Source organism: Rosa chinensis, chromosome 5 (genome assembly GCF_002994745.2).
Source record: "Rosa chinensis cultivar Old Blush chromosome 5, RchiOBHm-V2, whole genome shotgun sequence".
Taxonomy (NCBI): domain Eukaryota; kingdom Viridiplantae; phylum Streptophyta; class Magnoliopsida; order Rosales; family Rosaceae; genus Rosa; species Rosa chinensis.
The window spans coordinates 49,750,056-49,763,046 of NC_037092.1; positions in this window are offsets into that span (position 1 = coordinate 49,750,056).

Below are 12,991 nucleotides of genomic sequence, written 5' to 3' on the forward strand. Positions count from 1 at the left end.
CTTAATTTAGTAACACTCATAAAACTTAAACTAAATCACAATTATAGCTTGGCCTAGCAAAAATCGCAATTTGTCACCATTCCACAAGTGTAGTACAAAAATTTAGCATGCATTCTATATAAATACAAAATTAATGACACTTTAAGTGCTAGAGATTTTAACAATCCCCGGCAACGGCGCCAAAAATTGATGGGGCTGAAATAGCCTCACAATTTAACCCTGCAAAATGTAGTTGTCAGTATAGGATAAGCAGAGATCGTTCAGTCCCGGGATTGTAGGGTACACCTACACTAAGAGGTCAATAAACAAATAAAAGAATAAAATGGGGGGTTTTGAGATTTGGTTCTAATCTACTTAAAATAAAAACAAAACAAATAAAATTATGTACAATGATCGACTTCCGTAACCTAGACCACTACCACTCGAAAATTACTAAGTGTAAAAACAGAAAATTCATTTCAACATGCAACAAAAACGTGCCCATCTTAAATGCTAGATAAGAGCCCAAATGAAAAGCTGTCACGGTCCATTCCATTACTCAGCAATTAACACGTAATTTCCAGTATCATTCAATCATTAAAGCATGATTTTTACCACTCTTTAGAACTAATTACTACTTGTTTAACTCAGCGTCTTAACAAATAATAATTACTCTTGGCAAATTAAGCAAACACACATGAATACTCAGCGTGATTCTAGCATGCAAACTTATTAACCTAACTCTGAAAATTATCTAAACACATAAAACGGCACAAGATTATAACATGCATCGTGAAAGAATTCTCGAAATTAACTCAATAATAAACTGGAAATCTCAAAAATATTAACAAAAATATTCTGAAAATCTCATGTCTCCAATTACACAACTCACAAATCCAAACACACAAAACCGAAACAATAATTATAAGTAGAGTCATAATTACACTTTTGAAGCTTTCCTCAGCGGCTTAGCAACAAGGTGATGAACTCGTCTCTGCTATGGTGGTGGTGGAGCGTCCTTGACTCAGCGCCTAAGAACTCGTAGATTGATGGAAGGATGGTGGTCACGGCCTTGTATGTGATGGAGGTTTGAGAAGTGAATTGGGTAGAGCTATGGAATAATTTTCAGCTAGGAACTGATAAGCTAGGAAGTGATCTTGGTCAGGAAGTGATCTTGGTCAGGAAGTGATGATTTTGGAGTAGAGAATGGCTGCTATTTATAGTGGAATTCTCATCTCTTGTGATGCAATCATGGCCAATCATCTTGAGGTGATTTCTCCTCCAAATTTGCTTGATTTTCTCTTGACAAAGTCATGAATTTTCTGATTTCTTTTCCCCTTAATGGCTCGTTGTATATGCCTTGAATAGTGACCAGATACATCCCTTATTCTTCTCCTTTGATTTGCACTAATTTCTTCCAAGAATTGTGCACACAATAAACTCCTACAATCAAGAAAAATCAGAATTTAATTAGAGTTTATAATCAATAAGAAATCAGATAATTAGGAATAAATATTGATTAAAAACAATCCATTTTATCTCCTCGAATTCTTCCTGATTAATCCTTCAATTTTTCTTGATTTCATCACTCAAGAGTTTCTAATGGAATGGACTCTCATTAAAATAGGAAAATCAGAAATAGAAAAGTTTAAAAGAAGAAAGTTCCCAAAACAAAATAGGAAATATTTCCTAAAATGAAAGAGGAAAGTTTCTAAAATGACTTGTCCTTAATTTACTCTCATTTCTGCTCTTTTTTACCTCTTTTCACCATTTTCGACCATGAAGTAGCTAAAAACACAAACTATATTATAATTATTAATTTTAAGAGAATAACTTAGCTAAATGAGGAAAAATACATATTAAAAACGTCACACTTTGTGCTCCTATCAACATGTTTCCTTGAGCACATCTTCATGGAGTGTGACGCCATCCTTGGTGTATCCCACTCCTTACTCGAGTGTGGTGACCAAAGTATCCTTATTCATGATATCAAACATTTCCTGTGCAAGATTGTCCAGAATATCAATAGAAAAACAATCATGAACATCAAGGGGATACCTCATAGCTTCAAATATGTTGAAGCCAATAATGTCACCATCAAATTCCATGGTGAGAGAGCCATCATACACATCTATCTTGGTCCTGGCCGTCCTTAAGAAAGGGCGACCCAATAGCAATGGCGTTGAACTCACTGGGGAGTCCTCCATCTCCAACACATAGAAGTCAGCTGGAAAGAAAAGATGATTAACCTGCACAAGGACATCTTCCAACAAACCTCTAGGGTATGCATTAGACCTGTCAGCTAACTGAATGATAACATTATTAGATTTAAGCTCACCTAGACCTAGGGTTTCATAAACAGAATAGGGCATGACGTTCACAGATGCCCCTAAGTCTAACATAGCATTCTCAAACCTAGAGTTACCAATAGTGCATGGAATAGTAAAACTTCCAGGATCCTTGCATTTGTGGGGTAGTTTCCTCTGAATTAAGGCAGATACGTTCTCACTTACCTTGACTACCTCCTTCTCACCTTTATTTCTCCTTGAGGTACAAAGCTCTTTCAAGAACTTAGCATACCTAGGCACTTGCTTGATAGCCTCAAGGAGGGGTAGATTAACTTGCACCTTCTTGAAAGTTTCCAAGATAGCTTGGTCACTTTCATCCTTCTTCGACTTAGCAAATCTGCGTGGAAAGGGCATACAAGACGAAGAAGGATTAGCAATAACCGAATTAGACAAGTTAGAATCATTACCTTTAGGTTTCGGTTTTGCTTTAGAAGGGGAGGACGTCCTAGTTTCTTCTTTGGACGTTGCAGGGTCCTTTTCAAGGCTCTTCTTGGTAGCTTCTTGTTCCTCCTCAACTTCAATGGCCACTTGAGCCTCCTTGGCTTTCTTAGGGTGATCCACAAACACCTTTCCACTCCTAGTAGTCACCAAAGATGCATTCTCCACATTTCCCTTAGGATTTCGTATGGTGTTACTAGGGAGTTTCCCAGTTTCATGAATCTTGCTCATAAAGTCCACAACTTGACCCATTTGGTTCTTAAGATCTGCAATGTCTTTGGTGTGGGTCTGTTGTCCTTGAACCAAAGCTTGAGTAGAACTGGTGAGAGCTTCAAACATCTTATCATAGTTAACGCCTTGATTTGAACTCCCTGAAGCATGTTGGTTTTGCATGTAGGGCCTTTGGAATGGTGGTCCTTGATGTCCTTGAAAAGATGGCCCTTGGAATGATGGTGGTGCTTGAGGACGTTGGAAACTTCCTCCAAGGGGATTTTGAGTGTTTTCATTGTTTGTCCACTTGAAGTTGGGGTGGTCCCTCCATCCAGGATTGTAAGTGTTTGAGTACGGATCATATCTTGGACGTTGAGGGCCCCCATGATTTCCTTGGTAGCCTCCAATGGCGTTCAATGATTCCCATCCTCCACTCTCTGATAACTGAGGGCATTGATCAGTCTCATGCCCTTGCATAGAACACACTCCACAAGCTTGCAATATTCCCTTTGCACTCACAACTTGATCCATGAGAAGGGTGAGTTTATTTAATCTATCCTCAATGACCGAAGTACCTATCTCACTCACCTTCCTGGTTGTGAGGCCCACACCCTCATACTGTTGGGCATTCTTTGCTCTATTCTCAATCATAGCTCGCCCTTCAGTAGGTGACTTATCCACAAAGGCTCCCCCAGCTGCAGCATCTAACATGTCACGTTCCAAGGGTAGGAGACCTTCATAAAAACAAGTAAGCAAGGTTTCTTCCTTCATCTGATGTTGAGGACATTGTGCAATCAAGGATGAGAACCTCTCATAATAAGCGGAATAAGATTCATCTTGAGCTTGCTTGATTCCACTTATCTTCTTTCTGAGTGTGATGATCTTGGAAGCTGGGAAGTACTTCTCTAAGAATGCCTTCATCATAGTGTTCCAAGAAGTAATTCTTCCAGAGGGAAGTTCATAGAGCCAATCCTTGGCACGGTCAGCTAGAGAAAAGGGAAAAGCCTTCATCTTAAGGATATTCTCATCCGCTCCTTGTGGTAACATGTTGATACACACAGACTGAAATTCCCTAAGATGCTTGTTGGCATCTTCCATATTGAGGCCATGGAACGTTGGAAGTCTATGAAGCAATCCACTCTTCAGCTCAAAATCCGCAGTCTTTCCTGGGGCAGGTGCAGGGTACACAATACTTGTAGGAAGTCCTTCTTGAACCACAGATGAAGAGAGTTCTCTAATAGAGGCCATTCTAACGTTTTCTTCAGGGGGTGGTGAACCAGGTGGTGAATTCTGAGGTGTAAGTGAGTTGGACGAAACGCTAGGTGATACTGACCCTTCAGAAGGAAACAGCCTCCTCCCTTGATCGTTAACTGTGTATTCCTTGTATGTTGGAGAAGAGGGCTTTTTGTACTCAAGTAGTGAAGAGTTCTTCAAACGAGCGAGCCTTGCTTCAATTTCTTTGACTGTAGAAGGTCTAGAAGGCTCGGTCATTCATAGAGATCTTGAACATTTTTTAAAAAAAATTAGAGAAGTTAGTAAATTGTATAGTGAACTAAATACAAGTGAATGATTTATACATAAACGTCACTATTCACGAGTCACTATTCACGATTTACTATTCACGAATTTACAAGTATAAAGAGAAGTATAAATTACAAAAATTTCACAAAGTATGATGTTACATATATATACAAATTTTAGTTAGGGTATGGCATAGTTAATAAAAGTTTGAATCCCATTATAAGCCCTTAACCAAAGTTTAGACGTGCGGCCCAAGGGCTCGATCCTTAATACTAGTCGCCCTCCTCAATCTTTTGGTAACTCTTTTCACATAGAGCCAGGTAGCAAAGGAACGATTTTGGCGGAGCTCAGCTCACTTGTTTAGCAGGGGACGAGACCCTTTGCTAGCACTTCTCGTATCCAATCAACCTAGACACCCTATGCTACTAAGGTGCGCCACATGAAAGAGAAGGGTGCAAGACTAATGTCAAAGACAAAGTCCTTCACCTATTCCATTATGGTCAAAAACTTATAATAAAATTCATACTCTCAAAAACCTGATTTTTACTATTCACGAAAATTTTATACAATTTTCTTTTCTTTTCTTTTATTCACAATTGTTTTCAACACTTAGGTACGGGAACAGGGAGTCTCGATGTGCAATGGGACTGAAACAGCTACCCTTTTCAAGACTATGTTTAATCCAATATACCTTAGTGCATCACAACATTTTCTTTTGTTATACATATCATTGGTTTCGAATTAAATCCCAAGTGGTAAATCAAGTGGACGTGCGGCCCAAGTATAGTTGTCTCGACACAAAGTCCCTCCTACATCCTTTGGGCAACCTTACTGAAATGGCCAGGTAGGGGAGGGCGAACACAAGAGGTAGAATCCATTTTGGCATGAGCTACTCCCACAATGTGGTTTAGGCCCATTTGTAAGCACTTCTGGATCCAAAACCCGTTATGAACGTTGTCCCCTTCCTAGACACCATCCCACATAGGCTATACTTACTTAGATGAAAAAGGTCCTAGGTGTGAAGACAGTTCAATGAATATTAATAAAAACCGCCCTCAACCTTAAGGGACCTGAACTAGGTACCAATAAGGGGTTTAGGTCAATATTAATAAACACGACTTCACCTATTCCTCTTTAATTTACAACTCACAATAAAACTCGTATTCAATAATATAAATAACAACCTAAGTATTTTCTTTACTAAATTTCGATCACAATATGAACATATATATAATATTTACGAAAACAACAATATTCACAATGCAACAAGTGATTTTTCAATCCCCGGCAACGGCGCCAAAAATTGATACGCTCAAAGCAAACATATAATTTAACCCTAGAAATATCATTAGTAGTATAAGCAAGTAGGGATCGTTCTATTCCGGGGATTGAGGGTACACCTGTCAATGTAAGACAATTTAAACAATTAAAATAAAACAAAGTATCATATTCACACAAATACATATTATTTACGAATTCAAAGGGGTTTTAGGGTTTGGTTTTCGAAAATTAAAAACAAGAATTAAAACTAAGCATAAACAAAAACACAAATACAAGAATGAAATGTAAGAAACAAAGATTAAAACCAGGTTCATGATTAAATTCGAATTAACTTTATATTGTTCTTCCAAGTCATGTGAAAGGAGTTGATCATGTGAAACATTAGAAAGCAAACGAATTCCCATATTTTACTTTCAACGCTAATTAATCTAAGTGAAAGCACAAAGACTAATCCTATCAAACATGTAATCAAGCCCTAGAAAGCTAGTCAATCATACATATTCAACGCAAGAAGCATCAAGAAAGGCTATCAACTCAAGTGCACAACTTAGTATGAATAAGTTCACCTAATTGCAATCCTCTTCAATTGAATTCGATTTTTGTCCAAAACCTTTACTACTTTCGATTCAAGTTACACAAAACAAAAAGTTGATTTCATGTTCTTAAATCTAGCACCACTCATACATAAACCCTAAGAGTTTCGAACCAATTAAGATTAACATACAAGAGATATCTATAAAGCAAATTCAATCGAACAATCACACATAAGCAACTTTGGAATCACAACATAGAAATCGAAAATCCTTAATCAATCATAAATTTTCAGAATATAAACCTTGTTCAAACATCAATGTTAACTAGAACAACATCCAACGAAATCAAACAAGGAGAATCAAAAGTGATTACAAGAAAGAAGGTTGAATTACACCGTGAATGGAGAGATGGATGAATAACTTGAACAATAAACGAATGAAGCTTGAAAGCAAGCTTCAAAGTGCACGGCTTCAAGGTGGAATGGATGATGATGCTCACGGCCTAAGCTTGCTTCTTCCTTCCTTGCTTGAAAACGCCAAAAGTTGAACTAGAGAATGGAGAGAGCTTCCGCGCGTAGAGAGAATTTTCTGAATTGTGAAGTGTGTCTTGAAACGTCTAGGGTGAGTGTATATATAGGGAACGGCATGTCTTGGCTTCCAAGCCGTGAGTTTTCTGATTTATTTACCAAGGAATTAAATTAATAATTCCACATGCCTTCCACCAATGAGAAATTGCCAAGTAAGCCCTAGTGTGTCATCCAACCAATCATAAAACTCCAAGAAGATACCCTAATATATTCTTGCCGAAATTCCTTGAATATTTTCTGATTTTCTTCTTGTATTTTCGGCCAAAATATACTTAGGGTTTCTAGGAATGAATCTAGACGCCATTTGGTGCTTTTTCTTGATTTCTTTCCATAAATTCCACCCTAGAAAATCTCTTGCGTAATCTTTTATTCTCCCTTGATATTTCACGCCACTTTTCTCTCCTCCCTTTAGTTTTCACGGCAAAGCATCCCTAGGGTTTCCTCCATGCGTCACAAACCCTAATTCCATGGGCTTTGATGGGCCTTGATCCATTTTGCCGAAAATCCATAGAGTTCTTGGGCCTCGTTGCTTCAACTTCAAGCCTTCTCATCTCCAACGCCAAAACACATTATTTTTCCATTTCTTTTTCATGGTTGCGTTGGAAACTTGCTCGGGAAGCCTTCCTCCATTTCGCAGGGTTTCCTAGTTGGATTAGGAAAGCTTATTTCTTCATTTCTGCTCAATTGTGTGGCCCAATTCTTCTCATATTTGTTCGTCTTGACGTTCGCAAGCTCCTCTTTCCATTCGTGCGTTCATTTCCACTTTTTAGCTCGGAGGTCCTGAAAATAGAAACTAATATGAAAAAATGGAAACTTACCTAATTTGAAAAATAGAAACTTTCTAAAATTTAGAAATGGAAAGTTTCTAAAAATGAAAAATAGAAACTTTCCAGAAATGAGAAATGAGAAATGAGAAATGAAAAATGAGAAATGAAGAATGAGAAATGAGAAATGAGAAATGAAAAATGAGAAATGAAGACAAAAATGGAAACTTTCTACAATAAGGAACTTTCCCAATCAAAGAATGGAAACTTTCCCAAACAGGGATTTTTCAAGGAAATGGCGCAGAAAAATGTAAGGAAATACAATTAAAACGTCGCATTAAAATGCTCCTATCACTTAGCAACAAGGTGATGAACTTGTCTCTACTATGGTGGTGGAGCGTCCTTGACTCAGCGCCTTAGAGCTTTGTAGCAAAAATTGATGCGGCTGAAATAGCCTCACAATTTAACCCTGCAAAATGTAGTTGTCAGTATAGGATAAGCAGGGATCGTTCAGTCCGGGGATTGTAGGGTACACCTACACAAAAAGGTCAATTAACAAATAAAAGAATAAAATGGGGGGTTTTGAAAGTTGGTTTCTAATCTACTTAAAATAAAAACAAAACAAATAAAACTATATACAATGATCGACTTCCCTAACCTAGACCAATACCACTCAGAAATTACTAAGTGTAAAAACAGAAAATTCATTTCAACATGCTACAAAAATGTACCCATCTTAAATGCCTAGATAAGAGCCCAAATGAAAAGCCTCAGCGGATCAATCCATTTATCTGATTCGTTCTAATGTAGGATTGGATCGGAAAAGTCCTTACCAAGCCTAATACTACTAATTTTCGAAAACAATCAGCGTAATTCTCTTAACTAGTAGTATTATCTAACCCTCGAATCAACTCACACGTGCAAATTAACCATTAGACATAGAATTTAACACGTAATTTCCAGAATCGTTTAACCATTGAACATAGTTTTTACCACTTTTTAGAACTAATTGCTACTTGTTTAACTCAGCGCCTTAACAAATAACAATTACTCTTGGCAAATTAAGAAAACACACAAGAACTCTCACCATTATTCTAGCATGCAAACTTATTAACCTAACTCTGAAAATTACCTAAACACGTAAAAGGGCACAAGATTGTAACATGCATCATAAAAGAATTCTCGAAATTAACTCAATAATAAACTGAAAATCTCAAAAATATTAACAAAAATATTCTGAAAATTTCATGTCTCCAATTACACAACTCACAAATTGAAACACACAAAACCGAAACAAAAATTATAAGTAGAGTCATAGTTACACTTTGAAGCTTTCCTCAGCGGCTTAGCAACACGGTGATGAACTCGTCTCAGCGATGGTGGTGGAGCGTCCTTGACTCAGCGCCTTAGAGCTTTGTAGATTGATGGATGGATGGTGTCACGGTCTTGTAGGTGATGGAAGTTTAAGGAGTGAATTGGGCAGTCTTGGAATGGTTTTTGGCCAGGAAGTGATAGGCCGGGAAGTGATGCAAATTCAGTTCTGGACGTTGCCTATTTATAGGGGAGCATTTGTTGGCTTTACCAACTGAAACGTCTCCTTTATGGCCTTAACTCCTCTCATAATGGGGCAATTCCTTTAATTTCCGAGCTGAAACGTCTTCCTCTTATTTATTTTTCAGCTGAAACATCTTTCTCTTTTATTCCTCAACTGAAAACGTCTTTTCTTCTTTATTTCCCTTCTTCATTGCTTGGTCAAATATCTTAATGCTTTATTTTATGACTCTATCATTGCTGTTTCCAAGAGTTTAACCAGGCAACGTTTCCTACAACAACCAGGAGAATATCAGAATTTTCTAGAGAAAATAAAGGGAATTAAAATGTTAAAGACCGCAAAAACAGTTGACAGTTAGGAATCCTGATCCAGCTAGGATTTTTCATGAATTTTACTTTTTTCGCCTATTTCACTCCAAACACTCAACAAGACTCTCAAAATGACTTACTGACTCAAGACACTAAACTTAAGGGAGAAACAAAGCTAAAATGGGGCACATATTCAATAATATTGTCACACTTTTTGGTCCTATCAATTGATGGATATCCGGTGGTCACGGTCTTGTAAGATATGGAGGTTTGAGGAGTGAATTGGGTAGTCTTGGAATGATCTTGGCTGGGAAGTGATGCAAATTCAGTTCTGGACGTTGTCTATTTATAGGGGAGCATTGGTTGGCTTTTGTCGATCATACCCTTCATCATTGGACGGATGAGATTGCACCGTATTTCCTTTAATTTTACAGCTGAAACATCTTTCTCCTTTAAGGCCTTAACTCCTCTCATAATGGGGCAATTCCTTTAATTTCCAAGCTGAAACATCTTTTTCTTATTTATTTTTCAGTTGAAACATCTTTCTCTTTTATTCTTCAACTGAAAACATCTTTCTCCTTTATTCCCCAACTGAAAACGTCTTTCTCCTTTATTCCCCAACTGAAAACATCTTTCTCCTTTATTCCCCTTCTTCATTGCTTGGTCAAATATCTTAATGCTTTATTTTATGACTCCATCATTGCTGTTTCCAAGAGTTCAACCAGGCAATGTTTCCTACAACAAGCAGGAGAATATCAGAATTTTCTAGAGAAAATAAAATGTAAAGACCGCAAAAACAGTTGATAGTTAGGAATCCTGATCCAGCTAGGATTTTTCATGAATTTTACTTTTTCCGCCTATTTCACTCCAAACACTCAACAAGACTCTAAAAACGACTCAATGACTAAAAACACTAAACTTAAGGGAGAAACAAGGCTAAAATGGGGCACATATTCAATAATATCGTCACACTTTTTGCTCCTATCAACTACCCCACACTTAGCTTTTGCTAGTCCCTTAGCAAAACAAAACAACGACTCAACAAAAAACAAGTAAATGACTCTATTGCTCCTAACTGTTGTCTCAGAGACTCCAAACTCATGGCTTTCACGTTAAACACTTAATCAAAATCGCATAGATAATTCCATGGTTAATAAACATGTGACACTCATATGACTAAGCAAGATATGGAGAACTTAAGTTATATAGTGAATGATAGCATGTTTCGAACAAGTCCAATCCAAACTCACAAGGCATACTCTCGATTTTTCTCTCAGAAATGGCTATGCTTAAAAGCTTCACACTCAAGTATATGCAAGAGAACATATTGTAAGGCAACAAACATCTTGCATATTTCATCAATAAAAGCATTTTGTGAAGATTTATTAAAGACCTCATGAAATGACTAAGTGCACAAATGGACCTAAACCATAAGCTCGACTGCGTAACTGACTCCACTAACCAAAGACTGCCCATCTCAAGGATCAAGTACGCACTTAAAACAGGTTGTAATGGGGCTAAGCTAGGGTTTTCGAAATGAAGATTAAGGATACAAAAATCCTAAGGACCTAGCAGAGCATATATGGACCACCTTATGTCATCTTTTTTGTACGCCAAATATCATTGTTTTGGGCTAAACCTTCACTCTAACCAACATGGGAATGGACAAAGGCATAATTTTCAACTTTGAGCCTTCTACAAATTTGAAAGTCCAAAACCACACTTCAACAATTTCCCAAGAGTTTTCTTTTCAATTTTTCTTCTCTTTTGCCGTTTTTCTTTCTTTCTTTCTTTCTTTTTTTTTTTTTTTTCATTTTCTTTCATTCATTTTTCACGGCAATCTTCTTTCTTTTTCTTGGTTTTTCCCCACCCCACACTTGTCTTTCATCGTCACCCCTACACTATGTCATGCTCTACTAAGTCCCTAAGACAAGGGTAGAGATATCCTGTACTAAGCTCATGGTAGGGTAGTGAGGGTGATGAAACAAAGGTTTTCAACATAGGCTCAAAAGGGTTCATTCTAAGGAGTCCCACGACGGGCACAATTGGGGACACATGCTTGTTTGGCTATGGTGGTTACCCTAATGCCTTCTATCCTATCCAGGATCAGTGCATATTATGGCATACAAGTTTTGACAGTCACAACAGCCGAGTTCTAGTACTCTCTAGTCCATTAAAATCTACGGCACATGATCATTGGATTTTCAAAGAATGATGAGGTTTTGCAAATACAGCCATGAAATTATGAATTTATCAATAAGCACTCGAAAAGAAGGTATTTTAGCTCAACAGCTCACTTAGGGTCAAATGAATCAGACTTAATCCTAGCATGCTTAATGAACCAAGTTACAATCCTATCTCAAATCTTCATACAAGCATCACAACGTCGATTAACCACAGAATTCAATTAAGTCCTATTTCGATTGTGAAAACCTTCAGCCATGAATTCAGAGACATGTTCATCCTAGACGTTAGGAGCATCCTAAGACTCAAACACACAAAAAGATTATAAAACTAACTTCTTTTTTTTTTTTTAGGTATAAACTGATTTAAAGGTGTAAACCCACCCCACACTTAGAATCTACATTGTCCTCAATGTAGGCAAAAAAATATGGTATATAGACCCTAAATATGGGGGGCTACGAAAATAAGGGAAAGGTAAAATAAACAAACAAACCAAGACACATGTACAATTCAACCTAAGCAAGTGAAGGGATAGAAATGTCAAACTCTCGTTGATGGCTCCTTCACAGCTTCGGTTGAAATGGGTTGCCTCCCATGCAGCGCTTAATATTTATAGTCCTTCAGCCTGGACTTTTCTCCTTGTTCACACGTGCTCATTCCTTGGGTTGGGCACCGTGTTACTTGGTGGCTTCCCTGTTTCAGCAATCCGACCCATGAAATCCACCACTTGGCCCATTTGATTCTTGAGCTCCGCAATATCCTTTGAATGGGTCGCCTGTCCTTCAATCAAAGCTTGAGTAGCTGTGTTAAGTTGTTGTTGCCCCACAGCAAGGGACTTCAACAGTTCATCATAATTAGGGGCACTCAAAGTATTAGAAACAGGAGGTGGATTGACAGAATTGGGAATACCAAAAGTTTGAGGTACCTGAGGCCTCAAAAACAAGCCTGGTGGGCGCTGAGAATTCTGACCTGGGCCTTGAGGTGGTCTCAAGGTGTTATCATTGTTGGCCCAACTAAAGTTGGGGTGGTCTCTGAGCCCAGGATTGTATGTATTAGAGTAAGGGTTGTACCTCGGGCCTCCTTGACCTCCTTGATACCCTAGGGCATTAACAGATTCCCATCCTTCTGGAGAGGCAAGCTGGGGACATTTATCTGTGGGGTGCCCTTGAGTCGAGCACATCCCACACACTTGAGTCATTGCTCCTCCTCCATTAACGTTTAAGACTTGAGACAACAGAGTAGACATCTTGTTGACCTTGTCTTCAAGAGCAAAGTTAGTGGACACC